Genomic DNA, 14,829 nt, shown 5'->3' on the forward strand with positions numbered 1-14,829 from the left:
ATCTACTGTTTCGTATTCTGTTAAAGCTGTTATTCACTCATAAAATACGGTTTTGTTCGCACATCATTGTCAATATAATGGAATTTAATGCGACTGTCATACAAGTGAGAGGTTTATCTAGCTATAAAACTAGGTTTAATTTTCCATTTTTACGTAAGAAAATATCTATACTAAGTCAGGAATATGACAGTTATCCATTCGTTTGATGTGTTTGAGCTTTCGATTTTGCCATTGATTGGGGACTTTCCTTTTTGAAATTTCCTTTAAGTTCAGTATTTTTATAATTTTACTTTTTGATACATGCCAATAGGACCAAAAACTACTCGGACCATTTTTTTAAACTTCTCGGACAAACCACTTATAAAGACAGCATGGAACAGTTTGAAAAACGTTTTGGACACTTATTGCAACTTATGAGTGATCTGGGGAATGAAGAGACGGAAAATATCTTTGTATAAAAACATAGTTGTTTAAGAAAGGTTTGTGAATTCAAAGATGTTGACAGTAGGAGCTGTTTGTGTGAATGTGTTTAGTAAATGCTAAAGACCAAGGAGATATACAAATAGAGAACTCGTCAATCCGTGTAGATTAAAAAAAAAAAAAAAAAAAAAGACAATGATGCTGAGATATGGAAAAATGAAAAGAAATCTACAAAACGAACACATGGAAATAAAGCAAAAAAGTCGGGAATGAAAGGCAACAGAGGAGGAAAACAAACTTCGTCACTCATGTTGAACAATTACTGTTTACATATATATGTATACATCGAACCTGAGGAGAATAAACTGTATTCAATAATAATAACAGATTGATCTATAGTATCATTTAAGTGGTACGTGTTGTCTTTGGAATCTAAATGGTTATTAAAATTGATAAGTTGTGTCGCAGATGTGGTCCGAAAATGTTTTACTTTTTTATTAGCAAAATATCTGTCATTTTGATTTGCTGTTTTTTTTTCCAAGAGCCAGTCGATATTTCTTTTAAAGATATTTTAGTTCTGGCCCTGTTCTAATAAAAGAAGCCAGTCACACTATTTTACTTAATGCTCCAGATATGGACGTTATCTTACTCTAAATGTTTCTTACGTTTAGTTTTTGCAATAATCAAGTCTACATATTCAATTATTAGTTGATATAAAGGATTCCAAAGATAGAGTTCCCCCTAGAAATTGCATGGAACTTTTAGTTTTGGCGTAAAATGTTAATAACATATTGACCTCATTTTTCTTATTATGAATTGTCAATTATCCTGTAGGAAGAATTTGGTAAAAGCTGTATGTAAAGCATTTTTCACTCAGTTAATATGACATTCAAGAGCTTGTTTCCGATATATAGTTTATTACAGATATGTGAGTTACGAGAAATTTGCTACATCAAGGTGTTTTATATATGTCACAAATATTGAAGAGTGTTGTTTGATCATAACTGACGTCCTTGCATTAGTTGTGATAACTTATCCAAAGAGAGTTGTCGTTTCTTTTATAGCATCACAACAGCTATAACCAAATGAGGTGGCAGAAACCAGTTATTTTACAATAAATCTTTAGAATTTCATGGATTTATGATTTTATTTTCTTGAAAATTCATTCAAGCTTATATACAAATAAAATGTATGGTTTCAAGGAACTAAGATGTGTCCGTGCTTATGTAAATATATAGAAAACCTTTAAATTTTGGTGTCTGTCCAGCATGGAGATTTTAAAATTTATAATTGCATTGCAAATAAGGCAAAAAATGTGATGCTCTGATACCAATCTAATCCTCACCTGCAGAATCCTGCTAGAAGCCGACAAGAATTTTAGCCAAAATTCAAGAGAGAAAGGATATTCAGTGAATTAGAGCCTTGTCCGAACCTATCCGTACCATCAAAATCTCAAGATATTTTTGTTTACATAAAACTGAATTTTTTCCCCACTTTGATTGGATGCCGTCAAGTGAGGAGACCACAATTTTGACATCTGATTGGACATATATGTGAAGGAAATCCCCAACCTGTGTATGCAACTACTTACTTGTGTAGTACAATAGCCTAGAATTTACATTCATTTATTTTTTCAGTCCATATGATGCAATTATATACCTCAATGCTTAACTATAACAAAATTTCTACGTGGGACACATGTTCTGGTACACCAAAACTGGTACCTGCCACCTGAATGTAACTGATTTATTGTACTCGTACATTCAAAATTCCTCTTTTACTAAATTGTGTAATACATTTATACTGCAATTTACTATAAAGAAATCGATACTTCAACTTCCCCTGTTAAATTGACTTAAGACAGTTTTGACTCATTTGTTAAGATCCATTTTTGTCATAAAGCTTTTCAACTATTTCGGTTATAGTTTATCCTTGGCAGTCAGTTACTCGGCTTTGATCAGCCTGATGAAGCTAAATACAAAGCGCGTAGGACTCATAAAAATTCATAGAGTGGTGCATCCCTGTTTTCTACATTTTTAGTTTTTGTTTGTACTTTTAAAGTTTATGACTCTTACTTTGGGCGATTAATGTAATACATGTACTACATGTATAACAAAAAATGCCAATACTGCTACTGCATCTAGTTTCAGTCAGATTTCAAGTCATGCGAATCTTATTTGTCTCACTGCCATCGTCTATTGTAACAAATTATAAGCTTGGTATCTTCTATAAGTTGTAACTACAATGGGTTCCATGCAATTCTGGCGAACGAATATACATAGGGTATCATTGGACAAGTAGTCAGCACTTTTGTGAAATGAAATATCCACGAAACAGCAATTTCATGTAAATGTTCTGTTAACAAAATCTTCAATTATAATTACCACTTATATTGTATACATCAAGGCCTAAGCTGTATGCTGTTCCACCTCGTTTGGAATTTGGCATTGAAACTTTTTTGATTTAAGCACCGCTGGTGTGTCTTAAATAGAAGAAAATCGAGTCTTTGAAAAAAATCAGTTGTTGGCATTTCCTCCTCAAGCTGGAAAAGTGTTGTTGAATATCTTCACCCAGATAAATAAAATGCTAACGCTTTCTGTGTTTCAGAAAATTAAAGACTTTGGAATTTTTCTGAAATATAAAATGTGTATATTTCTAGTATATCTAGGTCAAATCATTTCTCAAAGCTCAAAAGACTTTACAGTCATATTATTTGGTTCACATATATACTAGTATTCAAAGTTTAAAGACTGTCGATTGATTGTCTTTTTGATTTATAATCTCATTTTTCTAAATGTTAATTTCAATTGTCAAATGAGAAAATGTTTTGATAACTTGTTCGTCTTTAGGGTTAAATCTTACTGTGATAATGTATTCTGAGGACCATTATTGATGAGTTGGCTAGTTGATTAAAATTATCAGACAAATGACTTCTAACAGTGTTATTGAGGGACAAAACATTAACACGATGAAAATAGGTCAATTGTTTAAAAGAAATATAGTTATCTCTTTGGTCAACTGAGAGTCCTCCCATGATAAGTAAGACGATGTAGTATGAGTGCCTATGAGACAACTCTCCATCATTGCCTTTAGATATATAATTTTTTGTTCCAGTTGTATTTCTCTATGAAAGTAGTATTGATTGCCTTTTTCAATGGATTAACAGCAGTATTCCCCCTTTATACCAAGATGTATTTAACAGGGAGAAATAGAAAATAGAAACACGCAACCTATGTCCTGGAAACCCGTTTAGTATCGATGATCACACGTTTGGTCAAGTTGTACAGAAGTAACAGGACCGACTGCTTTTCAACTATATACTTTCAGTTTCAGATCTAGCTGTTCATAATGTCTATTGTGGTTTTGTTGTTGCTTTGTAAGCATCTGATGAGTTAAGCTTTTTCCAGCTGATGTTTAAAGTTTGTATTTGTGGTGTAATGTTACTGATCAAGGTAAGGAGAAGGGTTTGGCGCCACCAAACTTACCTATCAGGAGCCAGTTTAATTCAGCGTTTCTTTAAATTTGCAATTATACCACATCTTCTTATTTATGAAAATCTAAGGATTAGACAATAGACTATTACTTACCCGCTATTTTATGATTTTAATTCTTTTGCGGTGTACTGTATTTGGAAGGTGTTCGTTGTTTTTGTTTGGTTTGCATATTGTATTGTACTATAATATTATTATATTATTATTTATGTATTTATCAGTATTGAGAGTTGTTCCGTTTATTTTTACTGTGTTCTTATCGTGTAAAACTGTCATTTAAGCGATAATTTTTACATTGACATATAAGCGGGAGGTTCAAGTAGACATAAAGGTACTAGGTTTAACCCTCCATTTGTTCTTAAAATGTTCTGTACCAAGTCAGAAATATGACAATTAGTACGTCCTATGAAACTTTTTGGAAGTTTGGATCCTCAATGCTCTGCAATTTTATACTTTATAAATATTTTGATATGAGCGTCACTGATGAGTCTTATGTAGACGAAACGCACGTCTGGCGTACTAAATTATAATCCTGGTACATTTTATAACTATTTACACCACTGGGTCGATGCCACTGCTGGTGGACGTTTCATCCCCGAGGGTATCACCAGCCCAGTAGTCAACATTTCGGTGTTAACATGAATATCAATAATGTGGTCATTTTTATAAATTTCCTGTTTACAAAACTTTGAATTTTTCGAAAAACTAAGGATTTTCTTATCCCAGGCATAGATTACCTTAGCCGTATTTTGCACAACTTTTTGGAATTTTGGATCCTCAATGCTCTTCAATTTTGTAATTGTTGGGCTTTATAAATATTTTGAAATGAGTGTCACTGATGAGTCTTATGTAGACGAAACGCGCGTCTGGCGTACTAAATTATAATCCTGGTACATTTTATAACTATGTATGTTGGTTTTTGTAGCAGTTAAGAGTTTCTGTTATTCCTTTGTTTTCCTCTCATAGTTGATGTGTTTCTCTCGGTTTTGGTTTGTGGCCCGTATTTGTTTTCGCTGAATTGATTGATGACTTTTGCACAGCGGTTAATACTGTTGCCTTTATTGATTAAAAGTAGTCGTATAAACTACACGACATGTTTCACAGAGGAGCCGAATCCTCCCGGATTTTGTGATATAGTGTTATTTTATCTAAATTCTCCTGCTCTGTTTTGCTGTTGATTGTTTCTAAACTCCATAGTGCTATTTGATTGTTGAATTATGTTTTTTAACCATTGGTATTGTCTCACTAGTGATTTGAAAATATTCTTTATTGATAAACAAGCAAATACTAAAATAAACATTCTATATAGCAAGGTTTTCTTTCTGTTCGTTTTTCATGATATAATGCACCATGTTTTTACAGAAAAAAGTATGATGATACTCATGAATCATTATATATCAACAATTGTTTTTAATCAAATTAAACCCAAGCATTTTCTGTAAAGTTGGAGTGAATAACTTATTACCAAAATGTTGAAAGCTGACAAGGAAAAACATAGTACTTGAAATAGACAATGAAGGTCTGATAAATACATAGCTATTGAAATGTCATTGCATGTCAATAGATAAGGGTTTTTATCACCGTGTGCAGTTTAATCACTATGTTGTGTATATTTGTATTGTTCTATGTATGTCATTGCTCACAAGGAGAAAAGGATGAGCTGAACATAGAAAAAAAGCTAGGTATGAACAAACATTTGTAATCATTATATGATAATTTCAAGGTTAATTTTGTTAGAATATATTATATACTGTGCCTTTTTATGTTTCTTTGAATCATATATGACGTGGCACTGTACTTATATATCCTGTCATTGTTGGTGTTGTTGTTATTGTTTTAGTAGGCGGCTTACTTATGAAGTAATTGCGCCTTAAATTCATATAACAAATATTATGTTCATGTATATATACATTCAGTCCTTAATTTGTTTTTAGTATTACGTTTTGGTGAGTAATTATATGAAACTTTGACGAACATGGTTGACTGTGTTACAATAAAGTATTTATATGTAGAGAGAGAGAAGAAAAAAACAAATAACAGAAGGTACATGTTATAGGAAAATGAAAAAAAAAAACAAATGATAGTTCCTAATGCAATGTACATTATTAATTGATAGGTTTCATACAATTGTTTAAAAATTTTATCTGGTTGTTCACCTTTGTGTCGTCTGTGATATACTTATAAAAAAAAGATATATTTAGAAATATATAACAAGACATGTGGTAGTTAAATGCTACCAATGCAAGGACGTCCCCCATTGATGTAGCAAATAAAGAATCCTTAAGGATTGATTGTAGTTTTTCCTTTTCCATAACGGCAAGTCGCGTCTATTGTCATTGTGTTATTGTAATTTGTGTATTTTTATCTTTAATTTTTTCTAATAGTCTTGGTCTATATGCGATTTTGTTATTCTTTGTTACATATTTGTTGGTTTTTATAATGGTTAAGATTTTAACACAAAATTGACTGCTGTACCCCTTTTTGACATTTTAAATTATTACGTCTGTTTGTTTTGCTCGCTCGTTTATGCGACTGTCATACAAGTGAGAGGTTTAACCAGTGTAAAACCTGGTTAAATTGACCATTTTATACATAAGAAAACATATAAAAATTAAAAATCGTTTTTTAATTTACCTATTACGTTAACTATGTCAGAGATATTTAACTCATAAATTTTAAAATTATACTGTCATCTCCTGTTAAGCTGATGGAGATCAGTTGACAGATTCGCGTGGTGCTTTCTTCGAGGGTGACTTTCTTTAATTATTTCAAGTATTTGATAGCTTACTTTCCATAATAAATTCGTTAAAATGAAGTTATGTCCATCCGAAATTAGATAATTTGGAAGTCTCATATATAAGATAGTATTAGATATACAAGAGATTGGCAATTAAGCGAAATCTTGTCATGTCACGAAGTCCTCGTTGTTATGTTGATTATCGTAAATACCTCACTCCATTTAATGGGTTAAACCTGGTTTAATAAATAGCTTAACCTGTCATGAATAATTTGTTATTTTGACAAAATTGAGTCAGCAACCCAAACAGACATAGTATTTTAACGGACAATAATTGGGGTTCTGCAGCAAAACTGTGTAATAAAATTGAGAATGGAAATGGGGAATGTGCCAAAGAGACAACAACCCGACCATAGAAAAAAACAACAGCAGAAGGTCACCAACAGGTCTTCAATGTAGCGAGAAATTCCCGCACCCGGAGGCGTCCTTCAACTGGCCCCTTAACAAATATATACTAGTTCAGTGATAATGAACGCCATACTAATTTCCAAATTGTACACAAGAAACTAAAATTAAAATAATACAAGACTAACAAAGGCCAGAGGCTCCTGACTTGGGACAGGCGCAAAAATGCGGCGGGGTTAAACATGTTTGTGAGATCTCAACCCTCCCCCTATACCTCTAGCCAATGTAGAAAAGTAAACGCATAACAATACGCACATTAAAATTCAGTTCAAGAGAAGTCCGAGTCTGATGTCAGAAGATGTAACCAAAGAAAATAAACAAAATGACGATAATACATAAATAACAACAGACTACTAGCAGTTAACTGACATGGCAGCTCCAGACTTCAATTAAACTGACTGAAAGATTATGATTTCATCATATGAACATCAGGCACAATCCTTCCCGTTAGGGATTTAGTATCATACCATCATAACATATATGAGAAGAACATAACCCGTGTCATGCCAATCACTGGTTTTTGAATAAATGTGTTTAGTTCCGATGCAAAGACCCTATAAGTGAATCAATATTAACGCCAAAATATGCAATCTTTAATGACCTGACAACAGTATCGTAACTATATCCCTTCTTAATAAGTCTATTCAAAGGTTTTGTTAGTTTTTGAGGTGAATACTGACACCTTTGTGCTTTATAAAGAATATGTCCATAAAAAATTGGATGTGAAATACCTGAACGTATAAGAAGTCTGCATGTTGAGCTATATTTACGAATGATGTCCTTATACCGATGATAAAATTTAGTAAATGTTTTGACTAGTTTGTGATATCGAAAACCCTGGTGTAATAATTTTTCAGTAATACATAAATTTCACTCGTTAAAATCTAAAACATTGTTACATACACGAGCGAATCGTACAAGTTGAGATATATAAACACCGTAAGATGGTGACAAGGGAACGTCACCATCTAAAAATGGATAATTAACGATAGGAAATGAAAAATCATCTCTTTTATCATAAATTTTAGTATTCAGCTTTTCGTTAGTGATATAGATATCAAGATCGAGGAAAGGGCAGTGGTCATTGTTAGTATTAGCTTTATTTAAAGTAAGTTCAACAGGATAAATTTCTTTAATATACATACTGAAGTCGTCATTATTGAGAGCCAAAATATCATCCAAATATCTAAAAGTATTATTAAATTTGTTTATCAGATGTTTTTTCGATGGGTCTTTGCTTATTTTTGTCATAAATTGTAACTCATAGCAATACAAAAACAGGTCCGCAATAAGTGGTGCACAGTTAGTCCCCATTGGAATTCCGATAATCTGACGATATACGGAATCCCCAAAGCGAACAAAAAGGTTATCTAGTAAAAATTCAAGGGCATATATAGTATCAAAGCATGTCCAATTGACATAGTTTTTTTTGTTTATTGCTACTAAAAAATGACCTAAAAGAGTTTGAACATATATATTCACATTCTGACTTTTTAAATGCCCATTTAATTAGGTGTGTGAATTTTTTCTTAATGAGAATGTGAGGCAATGTGGTATACAGGGTAGAAAAATCTTTGAACAGATTTAAAATCACCAATATAAGCATGCAATTTATCAAGTACTTCCAACGAGTTCTTGACACTCCAAAAGTAATTAATTCCACTATTTTCGAAGGCCTTATTTGAACAATTTATTATCAGGTTTTTAATTGTACCAAGTGTGCTGGTAAGAAGAATAGACAAAAACTGACTAAAAAAATCAAACAAACATGATTTACTTTTTTTTTTTAAATTGTTATTTAGATGGAGAGTTGTCTCATTGGCAATCACACCACATCTTCATATATCTATGAAACAAATCTTAAAAGACGCCAATAAGAGGTTTTTACAGTTGATAATAACGGAAATGTCACATGTTACTATCGATACGAAATATCTGCCCTTGGCATCTCACATTATAAATCACGAAGTTATAATCCCTAATCAATACGATATTGTGTCAGTTTTGTTCAAATTTGTCCACTGATTTATAATGGTTTTTACCATAATTTATTTTGGCTGCCATTCACGATCCCTTAAAATCTTATGTCTACACAGCTACCTTTGCATAGGTACTATTTCTGTACTAAACAAATGCAGTACTGGAAATTTACTTTAAATATTTAGTACTATTTCTTTACTTTAAAACTAATGTAATATTTAGGTACTTATAATATACAGTACTTGATTTGTACTAAATATTTTGGTACAGAAATAATACAATATTCCATGTTTTACAATCATAACTTTAAGAGATTTGAAATAGAAAAACTTTTCAAAAAGTCTGTTGTACCTAAATTTCAAGTACAAATAAAGTACTGTAAAATACAGGAACCTAAATATTACAATAATTTTAGAGTAACAAAATAGTACTGAATTTTAAAAGTAGATTTCCAGTACTACAATTTTTTAGTACAGAAATAGTATCTTTGCAAAAGTAGCTGTGTAGGGAGTCAATTAAATTTAACATTGACAGCTTATGATTACAGATTATTTAAGACCGTAAGTTGCGGCAAATGCAAAGGCTTTTAGTTCCAGAAATTCATCGTAGTTTGACAACATCTCAAATATATCTTGATTTTGAAGCCTATAATGAGAGATTTTCTTTTCTTATCATTTAGGATTTAAAAAAGAAGTATCAAACATACGAACACCGTCCATCTTTCAGTGTGACATCGTTATCTTAATGCGATTTTTTACGTGCATTGTCCAAATTATTTTCTTTTAGAAAGCACAAGGTAAATCCTTTATTATAGGAGTTGATGCCCTTTAATGACAATTTAATTTACTTTTTAAAATGGTGATGTTTCGAAACTATAGAAGATAGTGAGAAGCTATAAAGAGCAGAATTGATGAGAATAATTTTAATCTACAAATAAGATCACAATCGTCAGTTTACTCCATAAACAAGTAATTGTCCTTCAATGACGATTTACCAACTAAATTTAAAGATAGAAACTGACGATAGAAAACATGATGAGGAATCAAACTAAATATTATTGTTATATAAATATGTATATTCATTGCTCTACAATCTGTCGATACCTGTATCTTGGTATTGTACAAGTTCACGTTTTTTCTCTGCCAGTTTATGGCGTTTTAAAAAAATGTATAATTTAGTATTTAATGCATGATTTACTTTTATTAGTTATTGTCTTTGAACTTGCTATCAGTAACCGCGAAAACTCTCAGATCTGTGCTTAGTGTATTTTTGTTGTCGGGATGTATTTCTATTTGTATCAATCTTATAATTCAAGCCCTTTTCAACTGATTTTTATAGTTCGTTCTTATGGCGTAACACTACTGTCCCAGGTTTTAGGGGAGGATTGAGCGCCGGCTAACATGTTTAACCCCGACACATTCTGTATGGTTTTGCCTTTCCTGAATAGCCTATTATTCAATGGTTGTCGTTTTTTGTTGTTGTGTTACATATTTATTTTGTACATAAGTTACTTTTATCGATTAAATTGTTTTGCATTTGTCATTTCAGGGACTTTTATAGATGACTATGCTGTAACAGATTTGATCATTGTCGAATGCCGTACTATGTCCTATAGTTGTTTGTCTCTTGTGAAGAGTTGTCTTAATGGCAATCATAACACATCTTTGTCTTAATAAGATCTACAAGTCAACATGGTCTTTATCATAAGTTTGAATGATAGTTGTTGTTTTCTAAATTTTATTTCGTAGCTGGTATGTAAAGTTCAAAGTTTATGGCCAGGATGTCTGTATTTTTAAGGGCATACGATACAGTTACAGGGGAGGTAATGACGTTGCTAACGTAAAATGTTATTTTCGCGACGTCAAACTATGACATATCGGGAAAAAATGCAGTTTTCGACTGATTTTTATCATTCAAACTGATTTGATTTGAAAACGAGTGCATGGGCCCCTATTTTTTAAAACTACATTTTGTTTCATTTTGCAGGAAGATTATGTGGACCAAATTTTATAAAACTTTAAATAGTGCAATTTATTTAATTTTGATAAATATACAGCAAAAAATGACGTTTTTTTTTCTGAAATCATGACCATTTGATAGATATGAGTTATTTCTAAATAAAAAATGCATAAATTTTTAAGATACTTATAAAAAACAGAAATCACAAATTATTTAACAAAAAACAGCTTGTGTTTATCTTTTAAAACAAGAAAGTTATGGCTTTCTTTCGAAAGGGAAAATACGGCCACAAATCCGAATTTTGAGCAAATATACAAAATTTTGACCTTATTTAACTCAAAAAGTAGCATATGAAGGTATATTTTTTATTACATATTTCATTTAATCCGGCAAAAAATAGCCTATATGGAAATTTTCTTCAAACTGTAAATACGGGATCGAAACTGTATCGTATGCCCTTAATCATTTGGCTTTCAGCTACTAAGTATTAGGTTTAGAACACCAGTGTTGAGTATTATGTTTCAAAAATGCACGTCTTGGGTACCACATTTTAAGCCTTGTATATTTGTATATTTGCAACGACTAGGGTAATGCAACTGCTGATATATGTTCGTCCCTCGAGGATTTCGTCAGCTTAGTAGTCAGAAAAAGACAATAACAATGAAAACTAAGGAGTAAACAAAGACACATAAAACCAAAGGACATTTACATCAACAGTTATAAATAAATAAGAAACATCACGAACTCCCCTAAAAACCGGGAGTGAAATCGGGAAGACATTTCCTGCACCGTATACAACACCTGTCATGTTATTTCTATGTTCAGTTCGGTAATGATGGAAGGTTATTATGACTCAGGAAGAATATCAGATATGAATTCCGACACACTTTTGTCATAATTGATTTGTTCATTTTGTGTAAATTTTCTGTTTATAGAAATGCTGAATTTGCTTATTAGTTAGGTCTATCATCGAAAGCCATTGGTGAGTTGTTTGTTACCATAACAGTTATTAACTTTCGTCAAGCGTACCAAAATGATTGGCCTAGTAACATTGACTTTTATTCATAGATATTTTATTAATATATACTTTTTTAAAAAGCCTTCTGCTTCTGATGAAATTATACGAATTTAATAGTATATTTTTCAGAATTATTGACAGATAGAGTTAACCTACTTCAAAACCAAAACAACATGATTTCGGAAGAGAATAAGGACCTCAATACATTAGTAAAGGATTTGTTACAGAAAGTCAATGGTTTTCAGCGTGAATGTCAATACAGAAAAGATGTTGATGACACTGACACTGATTTACACCGTGCCGATGTTAAGGAAAAAAGGCTACTTGTGAACGGTAAGACATTTATTTTCTATTTTTCTATGAAATCAGTAAAAATAGCAACAACAAAAAAGATTTTGGAACAAAGACTTAAATTAGAGGAATTTTGATAAATGAAATAAATGAAAATAGAAATAATAGACAGCTTCCCACATAAGTAGTGCACATACACATATCGTAATCATATAATCTTTGAAGATTTCGTTGAATATGACACAAAATAATCTCAATATTGTTTTATTGTGCACCTTTAAGATTTTTTTCGGTAAGTATATTGACATTTATATTAAAATAAGGATAAAGACGGTTGTTGGTAATAAATCATGTTCTCTAGCACACGACGAGTTCTTATGGAAAAATCATGCACGTAAGAACCTTTGTCGATAGCTCCATCTAGCAATTACAGTTTGAAATAACTAAAACTTTATTAATCAGTGATAAACTGCTCTTTGTCAATCATGTCTTCATCGTTTTCTTCCTATTGTCTTTTAAGGTTTGGTTCCTCAACAAGAAACCGTTATTGTAGCTTTTTCAGCTACATTGAATCATCATGTGACGCTGGAAACCCATCAAGCAATTCAATATGACAATGTTATTACTAATATTGGCCATGCCTACGATACTCGTCATGGACATTTCATAGTACCCTTTAAGGGATTATACCTTATATCCGTGACAGCATACAACTATCCTGGCTTCAATGTTTTCCTTGAACTCGTTCGCAATAATCTAGTTATTGCCAGCATGTATTCCTATGGTAGTGGTGGTGCTCAATCAGGCCTAACAGAAACATTGATTTTGAGGTTAGAGAAGGGTGATATGGTATGGGTACGAGGTCGTTCATCTGGTTACAAAATCGCTGGAATAAAATCAGAAAATTGCAATTCCTTTTCCGGCTATAGCTTGATGAAATTATAATTATAAAACATACATGAACATACTTGTGACATCGCGGGTTCGTGACTTAATTCCAGTCCCTATACATTATTTTAGCCTGGGTTAAATAGTTCGTATTATTACTCAATAAAGCCATGCTGATTAGAAGGTGAACAGTTTTCTCTGCTTTCAAAATCTCTCTGCTTGAATCCGTTCTGGTTTTCTTACTAGAATAAAAAAATTCTTGTAGATATATTATTGTCGGTCAGTGATTGAATTTAAAAGTGCCAATCCCCCTGTATGATGACGAAATTTAGGTGTGATTATGAGCCGTGCATATAGCAAATCCAAAATACACCGTTTGGTGGTGCGGCTTATAGAGTCGAAACGTATAGATTATGGAACAGGTATTATTGGTATCGGTATCGGATTCGATTCGGAACGTTTTTGTGTTGAAATTTGATTGATTTTTAGTGTTTGAACGTCACTTTTAAACACCGCATTTAATCTATTTCTTGGCGGCCAGTTATTATTGGTGGTGGAAGCCAAAGTGTCCGGAGAAAACCACCGACCTTCGATAGGAAAACTGACAATCCTAGTCAATTAAGATTGATTGCACCAGCACGAACGGGTTTCGAACTCACAATCGCAGTGTTGACTTGCTAGTGATTACAATAGAAACTACTTAGACCACTCGGCCACCGAGGCCCCTATTTATATTGTGTTGCAAACAAAAAGGCCTGAAATGTTGTAATTCTCAATCAACACCATTGTCTTATATTAGTTATTTCTAAAGTTGATTTCTTTGATTCGTCGCCTTTTTACGTCATACCGGCTAAAAAAAATGAACTCGTATTTTAGTAGTAATACCTTAAAAATAAAACAGTCATTTACAAAAATGTAAAGCATAATGAGAGCATAACGAAATAGATGTAGATTTCCTATTAAGTCATTAGGACTGAATCGAATAAATGATTAGTATTCCTCTTTCCTTAGGGAACTATTTCACCGATTCTGCATCATAAAGAAGATGTAGCAGATAGGTGTTGATGATTTTGATAAAAAAAAAAAAAAAAATAAAGATAGCATGAGGATTTTATAATTTGTACTTGTTTTTGTTGTTTTTTGTATGTTGTGAATTTTCATATGTTTTTTTTTTATATGTGTTGGGGTGAAGGTTTTTTTTTTTAATTACTTGACCAAACGTTTCATTCGTGCAGAATTCTAACAGCGATATAAATTTAAGAGGGTGGTAAAGGGTTATTTTCGTGCAACGTATTTTGCCAATTTAATTTCACGTGCAGCCGTGAAAAAGGTTTGTTATTCACCGTATTTCGTGAAATCGGTAAAAAAAATCAACGTGCAGGAAATGTTTAATTCTTCGTTCATCGAGAAATTTCAATTTTATTTCGCGTTCTTCTGTGCAGATACCCCCTACTTTTACGCTCCTCATTTAAGATTAAAATTAATAGGTTTGGGAGAAAATATTACATGTTTCATTATATATGATGTGTTTCTATCGTTCTTCGTTTGTAACCCGAATTTGTTTCAGTTAAATCGATTTG

General features: G+C 32.0%; 1 long non-coding RNA gene across 1 annotated transcript; it reads left to right on the forward strand.

The window, feature by feature from the left end:
* Positions 1 to 5,492: 5,492 nt before the first annotated feature.
* On the forward strand, positions 5,493 to 13,432 carry LOC143057921 (uncharacterized). The gene is made up of 3 exons (XR_012972870.1): positions 5,493 to 5,593; positions 12,200 to 12,403; positions 12,882 to 13,432. It is a non-coding gene; the product is annotated as an uncharacterized LOC143057921 (long non-coding RNA).
* The last annotated feature ends 1,397 nt before the right edge of the window (positions 13,433 to 14,829 follow it).

The sequence above is a fragment of the Mytilus galloprovincialis genome, chromosome 1 (assembly GCF_965363235.1).
Source record: "Mytilus galloprovincialis chromosome 1, xbMytGall1.hap1.1, whole genome shotgun sequence".
In the NCBI taxonomy this organism is placed as follows: domain Eukaryota; kingdom Metazoa; phylum Mollusca; class Bivalvia; order Mytilida; family Mytilidae; genus Mytilus; species Mytilus galloprovincialis.